This window comes from Rhinopithecus bieti, unplaced genomic scaffold, assembly GCF_001698545.2.
Source record: "Rhinopithecus bieti isolate Rb0 unplaced genomic scaffold, ASM169854v2 scaffold_48723, whole genome shotgun sequence".
NCBI lineage: Eukaryota > Metazoa > Chordata > Mammalia > Primates > Cercopithecidae > Rhinopithecus > Rhinopithecus bieti.
The window spans coordinates 49,068-55,911 of NW_016819201.1; the positions used below are offsets into that span (position 1 = coordinate 49,068).

The 6,844-nt window shown below is 40.7% G+C and overlaps 1 long non-coding RNA gene across 2 annotated transcripts; it reads left to right on the forward strand.

The window, feature by feature from the left end:
- Positions 1-792: 792 nt before the first annotated feature.
- LOC108519607 (uncharacterized) lies at positions 793-2,015 on the forward strand. 2 transcript variants are annotated; one of them, XR_001882673.1, is made up of 3 exons: positions 793-1,224; positions 1,360-1,494; positions 1,771-2,015. It is a non-coding gene; the product is annotated as an uncharacterized LOC108519607 (long non-coding RNA). The 2 variants fall into 2 exon arrangements; XR_001882674.1 differs by having other exon boundaries at positions 801-1,224; positions 1,868-2,015.
- The last annotated feature ends 4,829 nt before the right edge of the window (positions 2,016-6,844 follow it).

The following is a 6,844-nucleotide window of genomic DNA, read 5'->3' on the forward strand; positions in this document are numbered from 1 at the left end:
GGTGATGGTTGTACAACATTGATAATGTACTGGGTTGTATACTTTAAAATGCTTAAAATGGCAAATCTTATGTGTATTTTGCCACGATAATTTAAAAAATGACAACACCATACCTTCAGTCAGGAGAATTGGAAAAGACAGGGATATATGTTGGTTTGGAGAGGAAATTCAGACTTAGGAGAAATATCAAATGTTTTATTTTTAGACATGACAAAATATTTTTTTTGGTCTCAGAATGCTCTAAATTTTCAAAGGTAAAATTACAACTCATGTAAATGTAAAAAGAATATGTGAAAGATTTTTCAACACAATTAATGAACAACTGCTAGGATTAAGAAAACAGTTGAAGGGTATATGTGTATATACAATATACACAACATGAAGATACAAACAAAACATTGAATTTTATAAACACATAGGAAATTAAATGTTAGAATAACACTGCCAGGTTAAATACAAAACTAGTTAATATCTTACAGGGCAATAAATTGTAATATTTAAGGTTATCTATTGTACTGGACATAAATCATGTACATATCTATTGAATAAAATATCTACATGTTAACCTCAGTGTCTACAGAGTTGAAAAATAGGTAAGTCAATAGACATCCCAGCACTGCCCTGAAATGACATCCAGTAACTAATGGTGACTTTACCTAAGTTTTGTAGAATTTTTCTGACAGTGCAACATGCTTTTTTTCCCCACCTGATCCTAGTTTGGTAAGGTACATGGAAGTGACAGTTTTGCCTCCCTTTGCAAACCGTAAGTTTTAACAGGGATCATCCTAGTGGTGCAAATTGGAGTTTGAATTTTGTTTTGCTTACCACCATGTTTCAAGACAGATCCTGTGTGTGTTTTAGTATGTCGCTTGAGTCGTATACAAAATATTAAAAATCACTTCATTTCCCAAATCCTCATCGAATGTTCCTCGCCAGCCAAGTGGTCCTCCCGAGCAAAGCCCAGCCTTCCTTCCAGCTGTCTGGCCAAGGAGCTTCAGTGTCTTCTAGCAAGCACCCCAGAGGCAGAAGACTGTCATCCGTGGTACGGGACTGCGGCGAACAAGCTGACTGCGTAGTCACGTGGGGCTGACGGTGGGTCATGTGACCAGGCTCCGGATTTGGCTTGCCGAGAGGAGTGTTTTCTTACACCCAGAAAGGACCTGAAAGGCGGAAGACACCTGTGCTCCGCAGAGCAGAACGTGGGAGGAAGGGCGGCATATTAAGGTAGGTAGGTGTCTTTCCATGCTGCATCAGCCTGAAAACTAATTTCTCAGGCGACCGGAACTACAGCATTTGTTGGTAAAGGAAACAATCCCTCAGCCAACCGCGAGCGTCTTAGCTGGTCTGTCTTTTGTTCAGGAGCTCAGGAAGCAGAGAGTCTACCTGCCTGACGCATTCGTGGAAAGGAGCAGCGGTTGCTATTGGAGGAAGTGGGTGCAAGGACGGCAGATGCCATCCCTAGGAGGTGGTGACTGAGACTAGATGCGGGTGCAGGTAATGCCTCGGATCCGCCTGCTCCCTCCTGCCTTTTGAACACCCTTGTCCCCTAATCCCAAGGCTCCCAGCCCAGTGAGTGCCCTGTGTTTGTATGTGTGGGTGGGGGAGGTGGACATATGGATGGAGTTGGCTTCAGGGAAGCCCAGAGCGGGGAAATGGTGAAGTGACAATTCGTGAACACCTGTGGTGCTGGATCAGGAAAGGCAGGAGTGGGGATGGGAACCATGGGCTATGCATCCGCACTCATTCTACTCTCTGTCTTCTTACTGGCAGTATTCAGAAAGTGGGGATGGCTGATACCAGCTCAAAACTGGCAGAGGGTGGAGGAGGGCAGGAGAAGGCAACACATACATCTGCCTTTTCCTCCAAGGCTCCAGCTGACTGGGATGCAAGAGAGGAATGAACCTCAATCCTGGCAGTTCTAGGAAAAGGAGGAGAAGACATAGACTCGAGGAGAGGAAACCTAGATGCTGTGGGTCTTTCACCTAGGATTTCTCATTAGGATATTCCAAGCTTCTCGACCCCAACGGGATTCCTGGATCTCAGCCGCATGCAGCAGAATCTCATTCCCATTGAGGGACACAAAGTGGGTTGCTGCTCCATGTGATACTCTCCCTGCTCTCTTGGGCCTCAGAGGAGGTCTTTCTGGGGAGCACCTACAGAAACTGCTTCATGGATAGTTTCCTAAGTTCCCCTCTGCATACCCTTTGCCCTCTTGTGTTGTGATCTCTGCTTATTCCTTAGGATGTGTTTCTTTGGTCCCATCCCAGGTAGCAACCCCATGGTAAGTCCTTGTCCTGTTTCACATTGAGTATCCTTCTTTCCCCTGCCCCATGCATCCACTGGGTACCAAGTGAAAGAAAGTGGTTCCTCTACCCACAATACTTCTGGCACAGAATGTGTGGATTTTCACACTAAGCAATTCTCCTATTCTTTGAGGACACCAGTTAGGTCTCCTACAATTTAATTCAATTCTGACACTACCCAGAGTTAGTGCAGACTTCTCTGGTTAAGGGCTCGTTCCCATAAGACTGCCCTCCCCACTTCAGACAGCAATCACAAGTAATGGATCTCCACCTTACCCACACTTCTGTCTGACTTAGCTCCCAGTTGGGAGTTCCCGCAACCCCCTCCTCAGGTTCAGTAATTTGCTATTGGGGCCCACTGAACTCAGGGAAACACTACTTCCTATTATTGGTTCATTATAAAGAATATAAATTAAAAGTGAGATGAAGAGGTACATTATGGCAAGGTCCAGAAGGGTCCCAAATGCAGAAGCTGCCATCCATGTGGATTTGGGGTACACCACCTTCCCAGAATATGAATGAGTTCACCAACCTGGAAAATCTCAGACAGTTAGGGTTTTTGTAGAGGTTTCATTACATAGATATGATTGATGAAATCATTGACCATTGGTGATTAGCTCAATCTCCAGCCCCTATCCTCTCCTTGGAGGTCAAGGGGTGAGGCTAAAAGTTCCAACCCTCTAATCATGTCTTAGGTGGGGAGGGGGAACATGGACATCCGCCTTTTGCTCCAAGGCTCTAGGTGGCTGGGAATCCAAGGGAGGAATGAACCTCAATTTTCAGCTCTAGGGAAGAAAGGAGGAAACAGAGACTCAAGAGGAGGTAACCTAATGCTTTGGGTTCTTCATGTAGGAATTTTCATTGGGATACTCTATGTTTCTCAACCTCCAAGTCAACTTCTGGATCTCAACCTCAGGCAGCAGCATCCTCAACCCCCAGGTCAATTTCTGGATCTCAACCTCAGGCAGCAGCATCCTGAGGATCTGCCCTGGGTATGAGGTCCTGAAAGGAGCCAGTCTCAAACTGTGCTCTCAACAGTGCCCTTTCATCTGATGACAAGGGTTGCTGCTCCATCTGATGCCCCCTCCTCCTAAAGTCCAGGGAAAGGGTCTTTCTGAGAACCACCTACAGAGACTGTCTTACAGATTCCCCTCTGTAGACCCTTTGCTCTCTTCCTTGTTTCAGTTTTATGGCCAATGCTTTAGACTTGGTGATTTGTACCTATTCTTGGTGACACCTCCTAGTTGGTGTTGAACTCTTTTGGTCATAGCTCAGGTCTATGAGATAACCACATGATACCAAATTCTTTTAGGACAATATATTAGAAAAAATAAATTATATTAGTCCTATTAACCTCTATATTTTTTGCATTTTACAGATTTGAAGCCAACTCATAAATATCTTCCACATTATTTTTTACAGCTGCATTGTGCTTTATTGTGTCACTACCATAATTTATATACTCACTTTCCTATGAGTGGACATTTGTTTCTCATATTAAGCTATTACAAATAATACTGGAAGGAATAACCTTGTGAAAATATACAGTATTTGTGTATGTTTGGATGTGTATCTTCACAGATTCCTAGGTCTGGTGCTGGTAGGTCAAATAGTAAGTGCATGTGTGTAGTTTTATTAGGCATTCTCAAATTTCCCTCCAAAGGGGTACTGTAAGTATTTACTGCCACCAGCAATATATGTGAGTATCTGTTTTACCGCAGCCATGTTAATCAGTTTCTTATTATTCTTTTGACATTTGTAGAGTATCTGATGACTTAACCTCTCTCATTCCTGATGTTACTAATTGTGTCTACTCCTCTCTCTTTTTAAAAATTTTTCTGCCTAGAGGGTTATCAATTTTATTGACTATCTCAATGAACTAGCATTTAGTCTTACTGATTTTCTTTATTGTTTTACTGTTTTCTATTTCCTTGTTTTCTCCCTTTATATTTATTATTTCTTTTGTTTACTTGGTGTTTAAGCCAATCTACTTTTTCTGGTCACTTAAAGTAGAAACTAAGGCCATTGATTTGAGACCTTTCTTCTCTTCTAATATAGGCATTTTAGTACTGCAGATTCCCCTCTAATACTACTTTAGCTATATCTCACAATTTTGATGTGTTGCGTTTTCATTTTTCTTCAGTTTGAAATTACTTACTGATTTCTCTTTGAGTTGTTCTTTGATCCAAGAGTTAGTTATTTAGATGTATGCTGTGTAGTTCTCAAGTATTTGGGGATTTTCCAGTTATTGATGTCTAATTTAATTACATTGTAACCAGAGAATATACTTCGTGTAACTTGAATCCTTTTAGTTTATTGAGACTTCATTTATCGTCCAGAATATGGTCTATCTTGATAAATATTCTATGTGTACTTGAAGAGAATGTGTATTCTTCTGTTATTGTATGAATTGTTCTATAAATGTCAGTAAGGCCCAGTTGGTTCAGAATTATTTTATTTTATTTTTTAAGTTCCAGGGTTCATGTGCAGGATGTGCAGGTTTGTTACATAGGTAAATGTGTGCCATGGTGGTTTGCTGCATCTATCAACCCATCGCCTAGCTATTAAGGCTGGCATGCATTAACTCATTTTTCTAATGCTCTGCCTGCTTGCTGCCCACCCCCAAAAGGCCCCAGTGTGTGTTGTTCCCCTCTCTGTGTCCATGTGTTCTCATTGTTCAGCTCCCACTTATAAGTGAGAACATGCAGTGTTGGGTTTTCTCTCTCTGCATTAGTTTCCTGAGGATAATGGCTTCCTGCTTCATCCATATCCCTGCAAAGGACGTGATCTCGTTCCTTTTTTATGGCTGCATAGTATTCCATGGTGTACATGTACCAAATTTTCTTTATCCAGTCCATCACTGATGGGCATTTGGGTTGATTCCACATCTTTGCTATTGTGAGTATTGCTGCAGTGAACATACGTGTGCATGCATCTTTATAATAGAATGATTTATATTCCTTTGGGTATATACCTAATAATGGGATTGTTGGGTCAAATGGTATTTCTGATTCTAGGTTTTTGGGGAATCGCCACCGTATCTTCCATAATGCTTGAACGAATTTACATTCCCAACAACAGCGTAAAAGCATTCCTATTCTTCTGCAATCTCACCAGGATCTGTTGTTTCTTGACTTGTTAATAATCGCCAATCTGACTGGTGTGAGATGGTATCTCATTGTGATTTTGATTTGCATTTCTCTAATGATCAGTGATGTTGAGCTTTTTTTTCATATGTTTTTTGGCCGCATTTGTGTCTTCTTTTGAAAATTGTCTGTTCATTTCCTTTGCCCACTTTTTAATGGGGTTGTTTAGTTTTTTCTTGTAAATTTTAGTTTCTTGTAGATTCTGGATATCAGACCTTTGTCAGATGGATGGACTGCAAAAATTTCCTCCCATTCTGTAGGTTGTCTGTTCATTCTGATAATAGTTTATTTTGCTGTGCAGAAGCTCTTTAGTTTTATTAGATCCCATTTGTCAATTTTTGCTTCTGTTGCAGTTGCTTTTGACATTTTTGTCGTGAAATCTTTGCCCATCCCTATGTCCTGAATGGTATTGCCCAGATTTTCTTCTTCTAGAGTTTTTATAGTTTTGGGTTTTACATTTAAGTATTTAATCCATTTTGAGTTAATTTGTATATGGTGTAAGGAAGGGGTCCATTTTCAATTTTTGGCATATGGCTAGCCAGTTCTGCCAGCACCATTTGTTAAATGGGGAATCCTTTCCCCATTGCTTGTTTTTGTCAGGTTTGTCAAAGATCAGATGGTTGTAGATGTGCAGTTTTATTTCTGAGTTCTGTATTCTGTTCTATTGGTCTATATGCCTGTTTTTGTGCTAGTATCATGCTGTTTTGGTTACTGTAGCCTTATAGTATAGTTTGAAGTCAGGTAGCATGATGCCTCTAGCTTTGTTCTTTTTACTTAGGACTTTACCAACTATACGAGCTCTTTTTCAGTTCCATATGAATTTTAAAATTGTTTCTTCTAATTCTGTGAAGAATGTCAATGGTAGTTTAATGGGAATAGCACTGAATCTATAAATTGCTTTGGGCAGTATGGCCATTTTCACAATATTGATTCTTCCTATCCTTGAGCATAGAATGTTTTTCCATCTGCTCATTTCCTCTCTGATTTCCTCGAGCAGTAGTTTGTAGTTCTCCTCAAAGAGGTCCTTCACGTCCCTTGTTAGCTGTATTCCTAGGTATTTTCTTCTCTTTGTGACAATTGAAAATGGGAATTCATTCATGATTTGGCTCTCTGCTTGTTTGTTGTTGGTATATATGAATGCTTGTGATCTCTGCACATTGATTTTTTATCCTGAGACTTTCTGAAGGTGCTTATCAGCTTATGAAGATTTTGGGCTGTATTGATGGGGTTTTCTAGGTATAGGATCATGTTATCTGCATACAAGGACAATTCGACTTCCTCTCTTCCTATTTGAATATGCTTTATTACTTTCTCTTGCCTGATTGCCCTGGCCAGAACTTCTAATACTATGTCAAATAGAAGTGGAAGTGAGGGTATTCTTGTCTTGTTCTGGTT